A 20,823-nucleotide genomic window follows, 5' to 3' on the forward strand; every position below is an offset into this window, starting at 1 on the left:
GCTGGGCCTTTCTTGTTGGTCTGTCAACACAGAGTCATGGAAAGCTTTGAACAGTGCCTCCCATGGTGTATTTGTCACAGTGTGCCAATGCACTTTAGCTAAGCAACAACACTGACTAGTCCTGCAGCAGAGAAACAGTTAAATATCACGTGGCCTGACAATGCCCCCATCATGTTCATTCCTCCTACCAACTCAGGGAGCTCTGAGACACTCTTCAAGGGATGGTCACTGGTGCTGGGATCATGGGGTGAGGATGAGGCACAAGGAAGCTCCGTTTATGTTCTCATGGGCCTGGGTCAGGTTCAAGGTGCCCATAGCAGGGGCATGGACCTCCATCATGAGGAATCTCAACACCTGATGTCAGATCAGGGTGAGACTTTTTATGGGTGGTGGAAGGATGGAGCAGGTGATGTCAGCATCTCAGGTGGAGAGGACACGGGAGTTGACCTTGAAGGATTAGAAAGGGCACCGTCCTGGGCATCGATGGGTATCCAGGGATGTCCCAGGGAGGGCATATCCACTGGAATCCAAGAGCCGAGTAAGGAAAAGTGAGACCAGCTCAGAGCAGGGGGAGTGTGGCCTGTGGGTTACAGCAAGGTCAGCACCCCTTGACACAGCACCCCCACACCACTCCAACCCTGGGTGCAAAGGCTGGAGACACCCCAAGATCACCCTAAAAGACAGGCTGACAATTCTAAAGGACCTCCCTGACATCACCCTAAATAGTGCCAATTTAGGCTTTCAATAGAGAAGATCAGCCTGAGCCCCTGATTTGATGGCTGGGGACAAAGTAAGTTGCCAGAAGATTCTGAACACAGGCCACCCTGCCTTTCCCTGGAAGGGGTGGGAGGGAGAGAGGGATTCAAGGCCACCCTCCCCTCATGCTCTCTCCCTGGGATTAGGATTTTTTGGACGTAAGAGAGGTGTGCCACCAGTTCCCATGGAACCTCCCTCACAGTGAAATAAACGCCCTCCTAACGCATCCCAAATCCCAGGAGACCGCAGGGGAAAGCATATCAAACACCAAGTTCCTTTGGGAGAATTGCTTCCACCAAACGTGCTGCTGTACAACTCGCTGTGTCATCCATCCACCCTACAATCTGCTGAGGTGGTAGAGGGGGGACAGGGTGTGTGCCCCTGGCAGACCAGACACTACCCTGGGGCAGTGGCCCAGGCTTCCTCCAGCACAGCTGCAGGGGGGGCCCAAGGGAGGGGCTGGGCCTCCCAGAGAGAGGTTTTTGTATGAGCCTGTGTCACAGTGTATCGTGTTCGGCGGAGGGACCCAGCTGACCGTCCTAGGTGAGTCTCTTCTTCTCCCTCCTTCCTTGCTCCCTGAGTAGTCGGGGCAATTTTCTGTGAATTTGGCTCTTTTGGGGGGGTCTTGTCTCAGCCTGTGGCCAAGCTGTCACCCAGGATCCCGGCCCTTGGGAACCTGGGCTCTTTGGGTCCCTGGTCTTACTGTCCTATTTGGTCACCCTCAGCCATTCACCTCTGACCCAGAGACAGAGGAATGGACAGGATGCCCTGTGTGTGGATTCTTCCATCTGTCTGCCAGGGTCAGGCTGGATTCTAGAGGGGCTCTGTTCTGTTTCCCCCTGATGGGCTCTTGTGGCACCAGATTTATTTCTGGGTGTCAATATGGGCCCCCAACTCAAAGAGAATAGAGGATAAGGACTATGGAGAGGACAACCACCTGAAAATTCTAGGGTGCCCCGGAACCTTCAGGGCCAAGGTTAGAGATGCCAAGGTCAGAGGTTCAGGGCAAGTCTCAGGGACTGTGGGCTCTTGAACAAGGGGGGCCAGGAATGGTGCTGGGGTGCAGGGCTCACCAGGGCCTGCAAAGTCCTGACCAGCCTCACCCCAGGGAACCCTGCAGGAGGAAGGACCCAGGGGGGAACAGGAGGTGCAGGCGGAAGGGTCATAGAATGACAGGTATGAGGACAAGGTGGCCTTTGGGTCACCGTGGGACAGACAGACTTGCTCAGGGAAATGCAGAATCCATGTCATGAGAGCTCTAGTGATCTGAGCAATTAGTGGGGATTCCATTGACTGTAGAATGAGAGTGACTCAAGCACAGACAGAATTATCTTTCATCAGAAAAATATACTACCCAGTTTAGACAGGGAGCAGGAGACATAGATTTGAGGGTGAGAAACTGACCCTTGGGCCGATGCTCCAAAGCCCCAGCATAAAGGATCAGGTCAGAGATGTGCACTGAGAGACACAGCAGGAGGTCAGAGGGCTCAGAGCATCTTCTGTGGGACAAACAGACTGACAGACACAGACAGGCCCAGTCAGATACCAGGAGAAGGCAGACCAGAGGGTGACAGTCAGATGTGTGGGTGGCAGAACGGGGCTACAAGGACAGTGATGGCAGGTGTCCAGGCTCAGGGATTCTAAGGAAAATGGGGAGTTGAGCTAGGAACACCCTAAACTGGCCTGCATGGCATGGACGCTCACATCCAGAGAGGCCCCTGCCCTCGGGGTCCTGATGGTCCTCAGGACACTGTCCCCACAGGAAGACCGAGGTCAGGAGCTTTCAGGATGGACCCTGAGCCTCTCTCCTCCTGCCCCTCCCGCACCCACAGGTCAGCCCAAGTCGGCACCCTCAGTGTCTCTGTTCCCGCCCTCCGCTGAGGAGCTCAGCAAGAACAAGGCCACCCTGGTGTGTCTCATGAGTGACTTCTACCCGGGCAGCGTGACGGTGGCCTGGAAGGCAAATGGCACCCCCGTCACCCAGGGCGTGGAGACCACCAAGCCCTCCAAGCAGAGCAACAACAAGTACGCGGCCAGCAGCTACCTGAGCGTGTCCAGCCAAGACTGGAAATCTGCCAGCGCCTACAGCTGCCAGGTCACGCACGACGGGAACACCGTGGAGAAGACAGTGGCCCCCTCAGAGTGTTCCTAGGACCTGAGTCCCCACTTCTGGGGACACTTCTCAGTCAGACACTCCCTTCCCCCACTCTCCACTGAACCCCTAAGGCTCCTGGCCTGGTCCGCTCAGACTGGGTAGGTCTCTATCCCTCCCCGTTTCTACTTCTTCTAAATAAACTCCTGGTCATTTATCATTTGACATGTCTCATGTGTGTTCTGTGTGTGAGACAGTTCTTTGGGTTCAATTAAGGGCAGGATAGTCATAGCATGAGATTCTGGCTCCCATCGTTAACTCAACCAAACAACCGGGGACAAGAATCAGCTCTGCGTGCCAGTCGGAGCCAGGACCCAGAGCAGGAACTTCTCCGATGGGGCCGCCACCTGGGACACAGTCCCTTTTAACAGTGATGAGGGTCCCAGGAGGGCAGCCGTGGGCTACAGATGAAAATACTGGGGAAGGAATCTATTGAGCCCAGTCAATGCTCTTAGGAAGAGACATTGAACCCAATGGGGAGACCCATTACCAGCTGGGCCTTTCTTGTTGGTCCGTCACCACAGAGTCATGGAAAGCTTTGAACAGTGCCTCCCATGGTGTATTTGTCACAGTGTGCCAATGCACGTTAGCTAAGCAACGACACTGACTAGTCCTGCAGCAGAGAAACAGTTAAATATCATGTGGCCTGACAATGCCCCCATCATGTTCATTCCTCCTACCAACTCAGGGAGCTCTGAGACACTCTTCAAGGGATGGTCACTGGTGCTGGGATCATGGGGTGAGGATGAGGCACAAGGAAGCTCCGTTTATGTTCTCATGGGCCTGGGTCAGGTTCAAGGTGCCCATAGCAGGGGCATTGACCTCCATCATGAGGAATCTCAACACCTGATGTCAGATCAGGGTGAGACTTTTTATGGGTGGTGGAAGGATGGAGCAGGTGATGTCAGCATCTCAGGTGGAGAGGACACGGGAGTTGACCCTGAAGGATTAGAAAGGGCACCGTCCTGGGCACAGAATGGGCATCCAGTGACGTCCCAGGGAGGGCATATCCACTGGAATTCAGGAGCCGAGTATGGGCAGGTGAGACTCACTCAGAGCAGGGGGCACATGACCTGTTGGTTACAGCAAGGTCAGGCATCCCCCGTGACACACACACCCAACCACTCTGGTCCTGGCATAAAGCAGGGGACACCCCCAGGTCACCATAAAGGACAGGCTGACAATTCTAAAGGACCACCCTGACATCACCCTCAACAGTGCCAATCTAGGCTGTCGATAGAGAAGATCAGCCTGAGCCCCTGATTTGATGGTAGGGACATAGGAAGTTGCCTAAAGATTCTGTACACAGGCCACCCTGCCTTCCCTGGAAGGGGAGGGAAGGACAGAGGGAACAAAGGCCACCCTCCCCTCATGCTCTCACCCAGGGATTAGAGTTGTTTGGACATAAGAGCTATATGCCACCCGTTCCCATGGAACCTCCCTCACAGTGAAATAAACGCCCTCCTAACTCATCCCAAATCCCAGGAGACCACAGTGGAAAGTATATCAAACACAAATGTCCTTTGGGAGAATTGCTTCCACCAAACGTGCTGCTGTACAACTCGCTGTGTCATCCATCCACCCTACAATCTGCTGAGGTGGTGGTGGGGGGACAGTGTTTGCGCCCCTTGGAGACCAGACACTACTCTGGGGCAGTGGCCCAGGCTTCCTCCAGCACAGCTGCACGTGGGGGCCCAGGGGTAGGGGCAGGGCCTCCCAGAGAGAGGTTTTTGTATGAGTCTGTGTCACTGTGTTGGGTGTTCGGCGGAGGGACCCAGCTGACCGTCCTAGGTGAGTCTCTCCTTCCCCTTCCTTTGTTGCTCTCCCAGAGGATTGGGCTGTTTTCTGCGAGTTTTGCTCTTTTTGGGGGGGTCCTGTCTCAGCCTGTGGCCAAGCTTTTCCCCAGGATCCCGGCCCTTGGGAGTCTGAGCTCTTTGGGTCCCTGGTCTTACTGTCCTATTTGGTCACCCTCAGCCATTCACCTCTGACCCCAGAGACAGAGGAATGGACAGGATTCCCTGTGTGTGGATTCTTCCATCTGTCTGCCAGGGTCAGGCTGGATTCTAGAGGGGCTCTGTTCTGTTTCCCCCGGATGGGCTCTTGTGGCACCAGATTTATTTCTGAGTGTCAATACGGGCCCCCAACTCAAAGAGAATAGAGGATAAGGACTATAGAGAGGGAAACTACCTGAAAATTCTAGGGTGCCCGGGAACCTTCAGGGCCAAGGTTAGAGATGCCCACGTCAGATGATCAGGGCAGGTCTCAGGGACTGTGGGTTCATGAACAAGGGCCAGGTATGGTGCTGGGGTGCAGGGTTCCCAGGGGCCTGCATAGAGCTGCCATGCAGAGTCCTGACCAGCCTCACACCAGGGAACCCTGCAGAAAGATGGACACAGCGGGTAGAGGAGGTGCAGGAAGAAGGGTCATGGAATGACAGGTATGAGGACAAGGTGGCCTTTGGGTCTCTGTGGAACAAACAGACTTGCTCAGGGAAATGCAGAATCTATGGCATGAGAGCTCTAGTGATAAGAGCATTTGCGGGGATGCCATTGACTGTAGATGAGAGAGACCAAGGACAGACAGACTTCTGATTCATCAGCTAAAAGTGTGCACTGTTAGAGAAGTTACGGGACAGATGGATTTGGGGGTGAAAAACTGACCCCTTGGGCCTATGCTCCAAAGCCCCCAGCACAAAGGATCAGGTCAGAGGTGTCCACACTTGGACCCAGCAGGAGGTCAGAGGGCTCAGAGCATCTTCTGTGGGACAAACAGACTGACAGACACAGACAGGCCGTCAGATACCAGGAGAAGGCAGAGCCAGAGGGTGACAGTCAGATGTGTGGGTGGCAGAACGGGGCCCACAAGAACAGGTGATGACAGGTGTCCAGGCTCAGGGTTTCTCAGGAAAATGGGGAGTTGAGCTAGAAACACCCCAAACTGCCCTGCATGGCATAGACTCTCACATCCAGAGAGGCCCCTGCCCTCGGGGTCCTGATGGTCCTCAGGACACTGTCCCCACAGGAAGACCGAGGTCAGGAGCTTTCAGGATGGACCCTGAGCCTCTCCCCTCCTGCCCCTCCCGCACCCACAGGTCAGCCCAAGTCGGCACCCTCCGTGTCTCTGTTCCCGCCCTCCGCTGAGGAGCTCAGCAAGAACAAGGCCACCCTGGTGTGTCTCATGAGTGACTTCTACCCGGGCAGCGTGACGGTGGCCTGGAAGGCAAATGGCACTCCCGTCACCCAGGGCGTGGAGACCACCAAGCCCTCCAAGCAGAGCAACAACAAGTACGCGGCCAGCAGCTACCTGAGCGTATCCAGCCAAGACTGGAAATCTGCCAGCGCCTACAGCTGCCAGGTCACGCACGACGGGAACACCGTGGAGAAGACAGTGGCCCCCTCAGAGTGTTCCTAGGACCTGAGTCCCCACTTCTGGGGACACTTCTCAGTCAGACTCTCCCTTCCCCCACTCTCCACTGAACCCCTGAGGCTCCTGCCCTGGTCTGTTCTGACTGGGCAGGTCTCCATCCCTCCCCGTTTCTACTTCTCCCAAATAAACTCCTGGTCATTTATCATCTGACATGTCTCATGTGTGTTCTGTGTGTGGAAGGGGTCTCTAGATAAAATAAAGGGCAGGATGGTTATGACATGTGATTCCATCTACCCATTGGTAGCTCAACCAAGCAACCAGGGACCGGAATCAGCTCTGAGTGCCGGTGGGAGCTGTGACCCAAAGCAGGAACTTCTCCTGCGGGTCCAGCCCTGGGAGGCAGTCCTTTTTCACTTTGAAGGGACAAGGGCTGAGCAATAAAAATGTGGGTACCCTGAGGACGGATCAGGGAGAAAGGAAGAGGGTCCCAGGAGATGGGCTACAGATGGAAATACTGGGAAGGAAATCATGGAGCCAAGGCTGTGGTTGTTGGGAACAGACATTGAACTTCCGTGTCCATCATGGAACCCAATGGGAGAGCCATTACAGGTGAAGGTTTGTGGTGGGTTCCTCACCACAGAGTCATGGAAAGCTTTGAACATGCCTCCCATGGCCCATTTGTCACAGTGTGCCAATGCATATTAGCTAAGCAACGACATTGACTACTCCTGTGTCAGAGAAATAGTATAATATCACAGAGCCTGACAACTCCCCCATCATGCTCACACCCCTTACCCACTCAGGGAACCCGGAACACCCTGCAATGCATGGTTCCTGGTGCTGGGAACATGGGCTGAGGATGAGGCACAAGGAAGCTCAGTTTATGTCCGCATCGTCTTGGGTCAGGCCCAGGCTCCAGGTGGCCCTAGCTTGGGCCTGGGACCTCCATCATGAAGATCTCAAACCCTGAAGTCAGATCAACCTGAGATTTTGGGGGTTGGTTTAAGGATGGAGAAGGTGATGTCAACATCTCAGTAGGAGGGGACACGGGAGTTGACCCTGAAGGATTAGAAAGGGCACCGTCCTGGGCACAGAATGGGCATCCAGTGACGTCCCAGGGAGGGCATATCCGCTGGAATTCAGGAGCCGAGTAAGGGCAGGTGCGACCAGCTCAGAGCAGGGAGCGTGTGGCCTGTGGGTTACAGCAAGGTCAGGCCTCCCCCGTGACACAGCACACCACACCACTGCACCCATGGGAGCGAAGGCAGTGGACACCCCCAAGGTCATCCTAAAAGACAGGTTGGCAATCCTACAGGACATGCCCCCCCACCCCGACATCACTCAGAACACTGCCAATCTAGGCTCTCCTTAGGGAAGATAAGCCTGAGGGCTTGATCAGATGGTTGGGGACATGGGAAGTGGGCAATACTCTGTACACAGGCCAACCTGCCTTTCCCTGGAAGGGGAGGGAGGGAGAGAGGGAATACCGGCTACCCTCCCCTCGTGCTCTCACCAAGGGATTAGGGACTTGAGACATAATAGAGATGTGCCATCCATTCCCATGAGTCCTCACTTCCAGTGATAAAAATAGGCTCCAAAGTCATCCCACATCCAGGAGACCATAGCGGTAAAGAGCCCATCAGACACCCTATCCCTTTCGGAGACTTGCTTCCAATAATCCCGCTTCTGTACAACACGCTGTGTCTTCTATCCTGTCATCTGCCGTGTCATGGGGGGGCAATGTGTGTGCCCCTTGCAACTCTGACAGCAGCCTGGGGCAGTGGCCCAGGCTTCCTCCATCACAGCTGCAGGTGGGGGCCCAGGGGTGGGGCAGGGCCTGCCAGAGAGAGGTTTTTGTACGAGCCTGTGTCACAGTGTGCTGTGTTCGGCGGAGGGACCCAGCTGACCGTCCTAGGTGAGTCTCTCATTCGCTCTTCTCCCCTCCTCCCCCAGCAGTTTGGGCCATTTTCTGCTGGTTTTGCTATTTTTCTGGGGGTTCTCTCAGCTTGTGGCCACGTTTTCACCCAGGATCCTGGGCTTCTGGGACAGTGAGCTCTTCCTTTCAGCCTTCTTACTGTCCTATTTGCATCCACTGGCCTCTAGTAGCCCTTTCTCTCTGTCCCCAGAGACAGAGGAATGGACAGGATGCCCTGCAGACGCTTCTATCTGTCTACCAGGGTCATGCTGGATTCTAGACGGGCCTGTTCTGTCTTCCCCTACTGGGTTCCTATGGCACGAGATTATTTTTGGGGGTCCATAGTCATGCTGTCTTAAGGGGAAGAAAGGATAAGGAGCTCTGAGGGAGTCAACTCGTGCATATTTTAGGGTGATCCAGTACCCTCTGGGTCAAGGCTAGAGACGCACAGGTCAGAGGTTCAGGGCAGGTCTCTGGGACTGTGGGCTGATGAACAAGGGCCAGGAATGGTGCTGGGGTGCAGGGCTCCCCGGGGCCTGCATAGAGCTGCCATGCAGAGTCCTGACCAGCCTCGCCCCAAGGAACCCTGCAGGGAGAAGGACAGGGGGGAGGAGGAGGTGCGGGAGGAAGGGTCATGGAAACACAGGTATGAGGACAAGGTGGCCTTTGGTTTCTGCAGGACGAACATCCTCTCGGAAGGTAACGTACAATTATTGGCTTAAAAGCTCCAGTGATATGACCGATTAGCAGGGATTCCATTGACTATAGAATGAGAGACCCAGGGACAGACAGAAATTTTGTTCATCAGCAAAACTCATACTCACTTAAGAGAAAGTATAGGACAGATAGATTGGAGGGTGGGGGGCACAGAACCCTGAGGGCAAAGACCCTAAGACTCCAGGACAAAGGATCAGGTCAGAGATGTGCATAGATGGACCCAGCAGGAGGTCAGAGGGCTCAGAGCATCTTCTGTGGGACAAACAGACTGACAGACACAGACAGGCCGTCAGATACCAGGAGAAGGCAGAGCCAACATAGTGACAGTCAGATGTGTGGGTGGCAGAACAGGGCTAAAAGGACGGGGGATGGCAAGTGTCCAGGCTCAGGGTTTCTCAGGAAAATGGGGAGTGAGCTAGGAACACCCCCAAACTGCCCTGCATGGCATGGACTCTCACAACCAGAGAGGCCCCTGCCCTCGGGGTCCTGATGGTCCTCAGGACACTGTCCCCACAGGAAGACCGAGGTCAGGAGCTTTCAGGATGGACCCTGAGCCTCTCCCCTCCTGCCCCTCCTGCACCCACAGGTCAGCCCAAGTCGGCACCCTCCGTGTCTCTGTTCCCGCCCTCCGCTGAGGAGCTCAGCAAGAACAAGGCCACCCTGGTGTGTCTCATGAGTGACTTCTACCCGGGCAGCGTGACGGTGGCCTGGAAGGCAAATGGCACCCCCGTCACCCAGGGCGTGGAGACCACCAAGCCCTCCAAGCAGAGCAACAACAAGTACGCGGCCAGCAGCTACCTGAGCGTGTCCAGCCAAGACTGGAAATCTGCCAGCGCCTACAGCTGCCAGGTCACGCACGACGGGAACACCGTGGAGAAGACAGTGGCCCCCTCAGAGTGTTCCTAGGACCTGAGTCTCCACTTCTGAGGACACTTCTCCGTCAGACTCTCCCTTCCCCCACTCTCCACTGAATCCCTGAAGCTCCTGCCCTGGTCCGCTCAGACTGGGCAGGTCTCCATCTCTCCCCATTTCCACTTCTCCTAAATAAACTCCTGGTCATTTATCATCTGACATGTCTCATGAGTGTTCTGTGTGTGGAAGGGGTCTCTAGATAAAATAAAGGGCAGCATGGTTATGACATGTGATTCCATCTACCCATTGGTAGCTCAACCAAGCAACCAGGGACCGGAATCAGCTCTGAGTGCCGGTGGGAGCTGTGACCCAAAGCAGGAACTTCTCCTGCGGGTCCAGCCCTGGGAGGCAGTCCTTTTTCACTTTGAAGGGACAAGGGCTGAGTGACAAAAATGTGGGTACCCTGAGGACGGATCAGGGAGAAAGCAAGAGGGTCCCAGGAGATGGGCTACAGATGGAAATACTGGGAAGGAAATCATGGAGCCAAGGCTGTGGTCTTTGGGAACAGACATTGAACTTCTGTGTCCATCATGGAACCCAATGGAAGAGCCATTACAGGGGAAGGTTTGTGGTGGGTTCCTCACCACAGAGTCATGGAAAGCTTTGAACATGCCTCCCATGGCCCATTTGTCAAGCTTTGCCAATGCACATTAGCTAAGCAACGACACTGACTAGTCCTGTGTCAGAGGAGCAGTTTAATATCACAGAGCCTGACAATGCCCCCATCATGCTCACACCCCTTACCCACTCAGGGAACCCGGAACACCCTGCAATGCATGGTTCCTGGTGCTGGGAACATGGGCTGAGGATGAGACACAAGGAAGCTCAGTTTATGTCCGCATCGTCTTGGGTCAGGCCCAGGCTCCAGGTGGCCCTAGCTTGGGCCTGGGACCTCCATCATGACGATCTCAAACCCTGAAGTCAGATCAACCTGAGATTTTGGGGGTTGGTTTAAGGATGGAGAAGGTGATGTTAGCATCTCAGGTGGAGAGGACACGGGAGTTGACCTTGAAGGAATAGAAAGGGCACTGTCCTGGGCACAGAATGGGCATCCAGTGACGTCCCAGGGAGGGCATATCCACTGGAATTCAGGAGCCGAGTAAGGGCAGGTGCAACCAGCTCAGAGCAGGGAGCGTGTGGCCTGTGGGTTACAGCAAGGTCAGGCCTCCCCTGTGACACAGCACCCCACACCACTGCACCCATGGGAGCTAAGGCAGTGGACACCCCCAAGGTCATCCTAAAAGACAGGTTGGCAATCCTACAGGACATGCCCCCCCCACCCCGACATCACTCAGAACACTGCCAATCTAGGCTCTCCTTAGGGAAGATAAGCCTGAGGGCTTGATCAGATGGTTGGGGACATGGGAAGTGGGCAATACTCTGTACACAGGCCAATCTGCCTTTCCCTGGAAGGGGAGGGAGGGAGAGCGGGAATACCAGCTACCCTCCCCTCGTGCTCTCACCAAGGGATTAGGGACTTGAGACATAAGAGAGATGTGCCATCCATTCCCATGAGTCCTCACTCCCAGTGATAAAAATAGGCTCCAAGGTCATCCCACATCCTGGAGACCATAGCGGTAAAGAGCCCATCAGACACCCTATCCCTTTCGGAGACTTGCTTCCAACAATCCCGCTTCTGTACAACACGCTGTGTCTTCTATCCTGTCATCTGCCGTGTCATGGGGGGGGGGGGGGGCAATGTGTGTGCCCCTTGCAACCCTGACAGCAGCCTGGGGCAGTGGCCCAGGCTTCCTCCATCACAGCTGCAGGTGGGGGCCCAGGGGTGGGGCAGGGCCTCCCAGAGAGAGGTTTTTGTACGAGCCTGTGTCACAGTGTGCTGTGTTCGGCGGAGGGACCCAGCTGACCGTCCTAGGTGAGTCTCTCATTCGCTCTTCTCCCCTCCTCCCCCAGCAGTTTGGGCCATTTTCTGCTGGTTTTGCTATTTTTCTGGGGGTTCTCTCAGCTTGTGGCCACGTTTTCACCCAGGATCCTGGGCTTCTGGGACAGTGAGCTCTTCCTTTCAGCCTTCTTACTGTCCTATTTGCATCCACTGGCCTCTAGTAGCCCTTTCTCTCTGTCCCCAGAGACAGAGGAATGGACAGGATGCCCTGCAGACGCTTCTATCTGTCTGCCAGGGTCATGCTGGATTCTAGACGGGCCTGTTCTGTCTTCCCCTACTGGGTTCCTATGGCACGAGATTATTTTTGGGGGTCCATAGTCATGCTGTCTTAAGGGGAAGAAAGGATAAGGAGCTCTGAGGGAGTCAACTCGTGCATATTTTAGGGTGATCCAGTACCCTCTGGGTCAAGGCTAGAGACGCACAGGTCAGAGGTTCAGGGCAGGTCTCTGGGACTGTGGGCTGATGAACAAGGGCCAGGAATGGTGCTGGGGTGCAGGGCTCCCCGGGGCCTGCATAGAGCTGCCATGCAGAGTCCTGACCAGCCTCGCCCCAAGGAACCCTGCAGGAGGAAGGACACAGGGGGGAGGAGGAGGTGCAGGAGGAAGGGTCATGGAAACACAGGTATGAGGACAAGGTGGCCTTTGGTTTCTGCAGGACGAACATCCTCTCGGAAGGTAACGTACAATTATTGGCTTAAAAGCTCCAATGATATGACCGATTAGCAGGGATTCCATTGACTGTAGAATGAGAGACCCAGGGACAGACAGAAATTTTGTTCATCAGCAAAACTCATACTCACTTAAGAGAAAGTACAGGACAGATAGATTGGAGGGTGGGGGGGCACAGAAACCTGAGGGCAAAGACCCTAAGACTCCAGGACAAAGGATCAGGTCAGAGATGTGCACAGATGGACCCAGCAGGAGGTCAGAGGGCTCAGAGCATCTTCTGTGGGACAAACAGACTGACAGACACAGACAGGCCGTCAGATATCAGGAGAAGGCAGAGCCAGAGGGTGACAGTCAGATGTGTGGGTGGCAAAACAGGGCTAAAAGGACGGGGGATGGCAAGTGTCCAGGCTCAGGTATTCTCAGGAAAATGGGGAGTGAGCTAGGAACACCCCAAACTGCCCTGCATGGCATGGACTCTCACACCCAGAGAGGCCCCTGCCCTCGGGGTCCTGATGGTCCTCAGGACACTGTCCCCACAGGAAGACCGAGGTCAGGAGCTTTCAGGATGGACCCTGAGCCTCTCCCCTCCTAATCCTCCCACACCCACAGGTCAGCCCAAGTCGGCACCCTCGGTGTCTCTGTTCCCACCCTCCGCTGAGGAGCTCAGCAAGAACAAGGCCACCCTGGTGTGTCTCATGAGTGACTTCTACCCGGGCAGCGTGACGGTGGCCTGGAAGGCAAATGGCACCCCCGTCACCCAGGGCGTGGAGACCACCAAGCCCTCCAAGCAGAGCAACAACAAGTACGCGGCCAGCAGCTACCTGAGCGTGTCCAGCCAAGACTGGAAATCTGCCAGCGCCTACAGCTGCCAGGTCACGCACGACGGGAACACCGTGGAGAAGACAGTGGCCCCCTCAGAGTGTTCCTAGGACCTGAGTCCCCACTTCTGGGGACACTTCTCAGTCAGACACTCCCTTCCCCCACTTTCCACTGAACCCCTGAAGCTCCTGCCCTGGTCCGCTCAGACTGGGCAGGTCTCCATCCCTCCCCGTTTCCACTTCTCCTAAATAAACTCCTGGTCATTTATCATCTGACATGTCTCATGTGTGTTCTGTGTGTGGGTTGGGTCTTTGGGTTCAATTAAGGGAAGTCATGACATGAGATTCCATCTACCCATCCTTAACTCAGCCAAGCAACTAGGGACCTGAATAAGCTCTGAGTGCCTGTGGGAGACGGAACCTAGAGCAGGAACTTCTCCTGCGGGGCCGGCCCATGAGAGGCAGTCCTTTTTCACTGGGAAGGGACAGGAGCTGCGTGGGAAAGATGTGGGTACCCTGAGGGGCGATCAAGAAAAGATGAAGAGGGTCCCAGGAGGGCAGGGTGGCCTATCGATGGAAATGTTGGGAAGGAAATCATGGAGCCAAGGCTGTGGTTGTTGGGAACAGACAATGAACTTCCCTGTTCATCATGGAGCCCATTGAGAGAGCCATTACCAGGTGAGGGGCTCATACACCGCACCATAAAATCATGAAAAGCTTTGCACAGTGCCTGCCATGGTCCATTTGTCACACTTTGACAATGCGCGTTAGCTAAGGAAAGACACTGACTGGTCCTGGAGCAGAGAAGCAGTGTAATATCATGGAGCCTAACATTCCACCATCATGTTCATTCCTCCTACCCACTCAGGGAGCCTGGGACTCATGGTCACTGGTGCTGGGAACATGGGCTGAGGATGAAGCACAGGGAAGCTCAGTTTATGTCCGCATCATCTTGGGTCAGGCTCAGGCTCAAGGTGACCCTAGCTTAGGCCTGGGTCCTCCGTCATGAAGATCTCACACCCTGAAGTCAGATCAACCTGAGAGTTTAAGGGTTGGTTGAAGGATGGAGCAGGTGATGTCAGGCCTCAGGTGGAGTAGACCCGGGAGTTGACCTTGAAGGATGAGAAAGGGCACCATCCTGGGCACAGAATGGGCATCAGTAACGTCCCAGGAAGAGCATATCCACTGGAATTCAGGAGCCGAGTAAGGGCAGGTGAGACCAGCTCAGAGCAAAGGGTGTGGCCTGTGGGTTACAGCAAGGTCAGGCCTCCCTGGTGACACAGCACCCCACACCACTCCCCCCAACCGAAAGGATGCCAGGGGACACCCCCAAAGTCATCCTAAAGGACAGGTTGGCAAAGACTACAGTCCCACCGGAATATCACCAGGTCTATCCCAATTTAGGCTGTCCCTAGGGAAGATAAGCCAGAAGTCTTGATCAGATGGCTGGGGACATAGGAAGTTGCCAGTAGACTTTCTACACAAGCCAACCTGCCTTTCCCTGGAAGGGGAGGGAGGGAGAGGGACTACGCACTGCCCTCCTCTCATGCTCTCACCCAGGGGTTAGGGGTGTTTGGACATAAGAGAGATGCGCCACACGTTCCCATGGAACCTCCTCACGGTGACAAACATGGCCGCCATACTCATCCCACATCCCAGGGGAGCAGAGTGGAATCAAACACCTAATGCCTTTGGGAGAATTGCTTCCAAGAATGCTATTGCCATGCAATGCACCGTGTCCTCTATCCTGTCACCTGCTGGTCTGAAAGGGGGGACAGTGTGTGCCCCTTGCAGACCAGACACCACCCTGGGGCAGTGGCCCAGGCTTCCTCCAGCACAGCTGTGGGGGGCAAAAGGGGGGGCTCAGGGGTGGGGCAGAACCTCCCAGAAAGAGGTTTTTGTATGAGCCTGTGTCACAGTGTTATGTGTTCGGCGGAGGGACCCAGCTGACCGTCCTAGGTGAGTGTCTCCTTCCCCCTCCTTCCCTGCTCCCCTTCAAAGTTTGGGCTGCTTTCTGCTCTTTTTGCTCTTTTTCTGGTCTTGCCTCAGCCTGTGGCCAAGCTTTCCCCCACGATCCCTACCCTTGGGGACCTGAGCTCTTCCCATCCCTGTTCTTACTGTCCTACTTGGTCACCCTAGCCCTTCACCTCTGACCCCATAGACAGAAGAATGCACAGGATGTCCTGTGGATTCTTCTATCTGTCTGTGAGGGTCATGCTGGGTTCCAGTTGGGTTCTGTTCTGTATTACCCTGATGGGCTTCGGTACGACAAGATTTATAACTGCAAGTCACTGGTGGCCCCTGTTTTAAGGGGAAGAGAGGAAAAGAAGTACTGAGGGGTAACCGGGTGAAAATTTTAGAATGAGCCAGATCGCTCAGGGCCAAGGCTAGAGATGAGCAGGTCAGGGATTGAGGGAATGTCTCCAGACTGTGGGCTCATGAACAAGGGCCAGGAATGGTGCTGGGGTGCAGGGCTCCTCAGGACCTGCATAGAGCTGCCATGCAGAGTCCTGACCAGCCTCGCCCCAGGGAACCCTGCAGGAGGAAGGACACAGGGGGAGGAGGAGGTGCAGGAGAAGGACACAGGGGGGAAGAGAAGGTGCAGAAGGAAGGGTCATGGAATGACAAGAATTGGGGTCAAGGTGACTTTTGGGTCCCTTTAGACTTGCTCAAGGAAATGCAGAATCTATGTGATGAAATCTCTAGTGATAAGAGAATTTGTGGGGATGCCATTGCCTGTAGATGAGAGAGACCCAAGAGCAGACAGACAGACTTCTGATTCTTCAGCAAAAAGTGTGCACCGTTAGAGAAGTTACGGGAGAGATGGATTTGGGGTGGAAAACTGACCCCTTGAGTCAATGCTCCAAAGCCACCAGGACAAAGGATCAGGTCAGAGGTGTCCACACTTGGACCCAGCAGGAGGTCAGATGGCTCAGAGCATCTTTTGTGGGACAAACAGACTGACAGACACAGACAGGCCCAGTCAGATACCAGGAGAAGGCAGACCAGAGGGTGACAGTCAGATGTGTGGGTGGCAGAACGGGACCCACAAGAACAGGTGATGACAGGTGTCCAGGCTCAGGGTTTCTCAGGAAAATGGGGAGTTGAGCTAGGAACACCCCAAACTGCCCTGCAGGGCATGGACGCTCACACCCAGAAAGGCCCCTGCCCTCAGGGTCCTGATGGTCCTCAGGACACTGTCCCCACAGGAAGACCGAGGTCAGGAGCTTTCAGGATGGACCCTGAGCCTCTCTCCTCCTGCCCCTCCCGCACCCACAGGTCAGCCCAAGTCGGCACCCTCCGTGTCTCTGTTCCCGCCCTCCGCTGAGGAGCTCAGCAAGAACAAGGCCACCCTGGTGTGTCTCATGAGTGACTTCTACCCGGGCAGCGTGACGGTGGCCTGGAAGGCAAATGGCACCCCCGTCACCCAGGGCGTGGAGACCACCAAGCCCTCCAAGCAGAGCAACAACAAGTACGCGGCCAGCAGCTACCTGAGCGTGTCCAGCCAAGACTGGAAATCCGCCAGCGCCTACAGCTGCCAGGTCACGCACGACGGGAACACCGTGGAGAAGACAGTGGCCCCCTCAGAGTGTTCCTAGGACCTGAGTCCCCACTTCTGGGGACACTTCTCCATCAGACTCTCCCTTCCCCCACTCTCCACTGAACCCCTGAGGCTCCTGGCCTGGTCTGCTCAGACTGGGTAGGTCTCCATCCCTCCCCCTTTCCACTTCTCCTAAATAAACTCCTGGTCATTTATCATCTGACATGTCTCATGTGTGTTCTGTAGTCTGCATGGGTCTCTAGGTTGAAGGGTCGGTAATAATGGGCAGGATGGGAATAACATCACATGGATCTACTTGAGGTCCACTCGACTCACCCACCAGGGACCTGAATCAGCTCTGAGTGCCAGTGGGAGGGGGTTCCCAGGGCAGGAACTTCTCCTGGGGGGCTGGCCCCTGGGACGCAGTCCTTGTCACCTGGAAAGGGACAAGGGCTGAGTGACAAAGATGTGATTACCCTGAGAGGCAATGGAGGAAAACTGAAGAGGGTCCCCAGAGGGCAGGGTGGGCTACAGATGTAGATATTGGGAAGGAAATCATGGAGGGAGGCTGTGGTCATTGGGAACAGACACTGAACTTCCCTGTCCATCATGGAGCCCAATGGGAGAGCCATTACCAGGTGAGGGGCTCATGGTTGGCCCATCAGCATGGAGTCATGGAAAGCATTGATCAGTGCCTCCCATGGTGCCTTTGTCTAACTCTGCCAATGCACGTTAGCTAAGGAAGACACTGACTGGTCCTGCAGCAGAGAAGCATTTCATATCATGGAGCCTAACATTCCCCCATCACGTTCACACCCTTTACCCACTCAGGGAGCCTGGGACTCATGGTCACTGGTGCTGGGAACCTGGGCTGAGGATGAGGCACAGGGAAGCTCAGTTTATGTCCGCATCGTCTTGGGTCAGGCTCAGGCTCCAGGTGGCCCTGGCTTGGGCCTGGGACCTCCATCATGAAGTTCTCAAACTCTGAAGTCAGATAACCTGAGATATTGGGGGTTGATTTAAGGATGAAGCAGGTGATGTCAGCATCTCAGGTGGAGAGGACACATGAGTTGACCTTGAAGGACTAGAAAGGGCACCATCCTGGGCACAGAATAGGCATTCAGTGACGTCCCAGGGAGGGCATTACCAATGGAATTCAGGAGGTGAGTAAGTGCAGGTGAGACCAGCTCAGAGCAGGAGGCATGTGGCCTGTGGGCTACAGCAAGGTCAGGCCTCCCCGGTGACACAGCACCACCACCACTCCCCGACACACACTCACCGAAAGGATGTCAGGGGACACCCCCTAGCTCACCCTAAAGGACACGTTGGCAAAGACTACAGTCCCACCCAAACATCACCATGTCTATCCCAATCTATGCTGTCCCTAGGGAAGATAAGCCAGAGGTCTTGACCAGATGGTTGGGGACATAGGTTGGGATAGAATCTTACACAGCCCAGCCTGCCCTTCCTGGAAGGGGATAAAGGGAGAGAGGGAATACAGGCCGCCCTCCCCTCATGCTCTCACCCTAGGATTAGGGGTGTTTGGACGGAAGAGAGATGGGCCACCCGTTCCCATGGAACCTCCCTAAAAGTGAAATAAACGACCTCCTAACTCATCCCGAATCCCAGGAGACCACTATGGAAACAGCCTATGAGACACCAAGTTCCTAGGGAGAATTGCTTCCAACAATGCTACCGCCATGCAATGCACTGTCATCTATCCTGTCACCTGCTGCTTGGTGGGGGGTGGGAGGGGGACAGTGGTGCACCCCTGGCAGACCAGACACTACCCTGGGGCAGTGGCCCGGGCTTCCTCCATCACAGCTGCAGGTGGGGGCTCAGGGGAGGGGCAGGGCCTCCCAGAGAGAGGTTTTTGTACGAGCCTGTGTCACTGTGTTGGGTGTTCGGCGGAGGGACCCAGCTGACCGTCCTAGGTGAGTGTCTCCTTCCTACTCCTTCCTTGTTCCCTGAGCAGTCGGGGCAATTTTCTGCTAGTTTTTATCTTTTTGGGGGGTCTTGTCTCAGCCCGTGGCCAAGCTTTCAACTAGGTTCCCAGCCCTTGGGACCTGAGCTCTTCCCATCTCCATTCTTACTGTCTTCTTTAGCTCCAAGGTCACCATCAGCTGTTCACCTCTGACCCCAGAGACTGAGGAATGGACAGGATGCCCTGTGCTTTCTTCTATCTGTTTGCCAGGACCGTGCTGGATTCTAGACGGGCTCTGTTCTGTCTTCCTCTGAGGGGCTCCTATTGTACCAGATTTCTTTCTGGGGGTCAATGGTTGCCCACATCCTAAGGGGACGGGAGGATAAGCAAGCCTGAGGGGTTAACCACGTGAACATTGTAGGGTGACCAAGACTAGAAACGCCCAGGTCAGAAGTTCAGGGCAGGACTCTGGGACTGTGGGCTCATGAACAAAGTCCAGGAATGGTGCTGGGGTGCAGGGTTCCTGGGCCTGCATAGAGCTGCCATGCAGAGTCCTGACCAGCCTCACACCAAGGAAGCCTGCAGGATGAAGGACATAGGGGAGGAGGAGAAGGTGCAGAAGGAAGGGTTATGGAATGACAGGTATGAGGACAAGGTGGCCTTTGGGTCTCTGTGGGACAAACAGACTTGCTCAGGGAAATGCAGAATCGATGGCATGAGAGCTCTAGTGATCTGTGCAATTTGGGGGAAGCCATTGACTGTAGATGAGAGAGACCCAAGGACAGACAGACTTCTGATTCTTCAGCAAAAAAGTGTGCACTGTTAGAGAAGTTAGAGGAGAGATGGATTTGGGGTGAAAAACTGACCCCTTGGTCCGATGCTCCAAAGCCCCCGCATAAAGGATCAGGTCAGAGATGTGCACTGACAGACACAGCAGGAGGTCAGAGGGCTCAGAGCATCTTCTGTGGAACAAACAGACTGACAGACACAGAAAGGCCCAGTCAGAAACCAGGAGAAGGCAGAGCCAAGACAGTGACAGTCAGATGTGTGGGTGGCAGAACGGGGTCGATAAGGAAAGTGATAGCAGGTGTCCAGGCTCAGGATTTCTCAGGAAAATGGGGAGTTGAGCTAGGAACACCCCAAACTGCCCTGCATGGCATGGACGCTCAACCCAAAGAGGCCCCTGCCCTCGGGGTCCTGATGGTCCTCAGGACACTGTCCCCACAGGAAGACCGAGGTCAGGAGCTTTCAGGATGGACCCTGAGCCTCTCCCCTCCTGCCCCTCCCGCACCCACAGGTCAGCCCAAGTCGGCACCCTCGGTGTCTCTGTTCCCGCCCTCCGCTGAGGAGCTCAGCAAGAACAAGGCCACCCTGGTGTGTCTCATGAGTGACTTCTACCCGGGCAGCGTGACGGTGGCCTGGAAGGCAAATGGCACCCCCGTCACCCAGGGCGTGGAGACCACCAAGCCCTCCAAGCAGAGCAACAACAAGTACGCGGCCAGCAGCTACCTGAGCGTGTCCAGCCAAGACTGGAAATCCGCCAGCGCCTACAGCTGCCAGGTCACGCACGACGGGAACACCGTGGAGAAGACAGTGGCCCCCTCAGAGTGTTCCTAGGACCTGAGTCTCCATTTCTGGGGACACTTCTCCAGCAGACTCTCCCTTCCCCCACTCTCCACTGAACCCCTAAGGCTCCTGCCCTGGTCCGCTCAGACTGGGCAGGTCTCCATCCCTCCCCGTTTCTACTTCTCCCAAATAAACTCCTGGTCATTTATCATCTGACATATCTCATGTGTGTTCTGTAGTCTGCATGGGTCTCTAGGTTGAAGGGTCAGTAATAACCGGCAGGACCCGAATGACATGACATGGATCTACCTGAGGTCCACTCGACTCTCCCACCAGGGACCCGAATCAACTCTGAGTGCCAGTGGGAGGGGGTTCCCAGGGCAGGAACTTCTCCTGAAGGACCACCCCTGGGACGCAGTCCTTGTAACCTAGAAAGGGACAAGGGCTGAGTGACAAAGATGTGATTACCCTGAGGGGCAATCGAGGAAAACTGAAGAGGGTCCCAGGATTGTAAGGGGGGCTACAGATGTAGATATTGGGAAGGAAATCATGGAGGAAGGCTGTGGTCATTGGGAACAGACACTGAAC

At 55.2% G+C, this 20,823-nt stretch overlaps 6 gene segments (V, D, J or C); all 6 read left to right on the top strand.

The window, feature by feature from the left end:
* Nucleotides 1–324: 324 nt before the first annotated feature.
* LOC307094289 (Ig lambda chain C region-like) lies at nucleotides 325–2,908 on the top strand. The segment is given in 3 exons: nucleotides 325–370; nucleotides 1,186–1,299; nucleotides 2,589–2,908.
* Nucleotides 2,909–3,941: 1,033 nt separating this feature from the next.
* Nucleotides 3,942–6,319, top strand: LOC307094290 (Ig lambda chain C region-like). The segment is given in 3 exons: nucleotides 3,942–3,949; nucleotides 4,548–4,699; nucleotides 6,000–6,319.
* A 963-nt stretch (nucleotides 6,320–7,282) lies between these two features.
* Nucleotides 7,283–9,812, top strand: LOC307094291 (Ig lambda chain C region-like). The segment is given in 3 exons: nucleotides 7,283–7,291; nucleotides 8,150–8,189; nucleotides 9,493–9,812.
* Nucleotides 9,813–11,516: 1,704 nt separating this feature from the next.
* On the top strand, nucleotides 11,517–13,315 carry LOC307094292 (Ig lambda chain C region-like). The segment is given in 2 exons: nucleotides 11,517–11,691; nucleotides 12,996–13,315.
* Nucleotides 13,316–13,853: 538 nt separating this feature from the next.
* On the top strand, nucleotides 13,854–16,803 carry LOC307094293 (Ig lambda chain C region-like). The segment is given in 3 exons: nucleotides 13,854–13,882; nucleotides 15,093–15,163; nucleotides 16,484–16,803.
* Nucleotides 16,804–17,354: 551 nt separating this feature from the next.
* Nucleotides 17,355–20,286, top strand: LOC307094294 (Ig lambda chain C region-like). The segment is given in 3 exons: nucleotides 17,355–17,383; nucleotides 18,576–18,679; nucleotides 19,967–20,286.
* The last annotated feature ends 537 nt before the right edge of the window (nucleotides 20,287–20,823 follow it).

The sequence above is a fragment of the Cnephaeus nilssonii genome (genome assembly GCF_951640355.1).
Source record: "Cnephaeus nilssonii genome assembly, chromosome: 22".
Classification (NCBI taxonomy): domain Eukaryota; kingdom Metazoa; phylum Chordata; class Mammalia; order Chiroptera; family Vespertilionidae; genus Cnephaeus; species Cnephaeus nilssonii.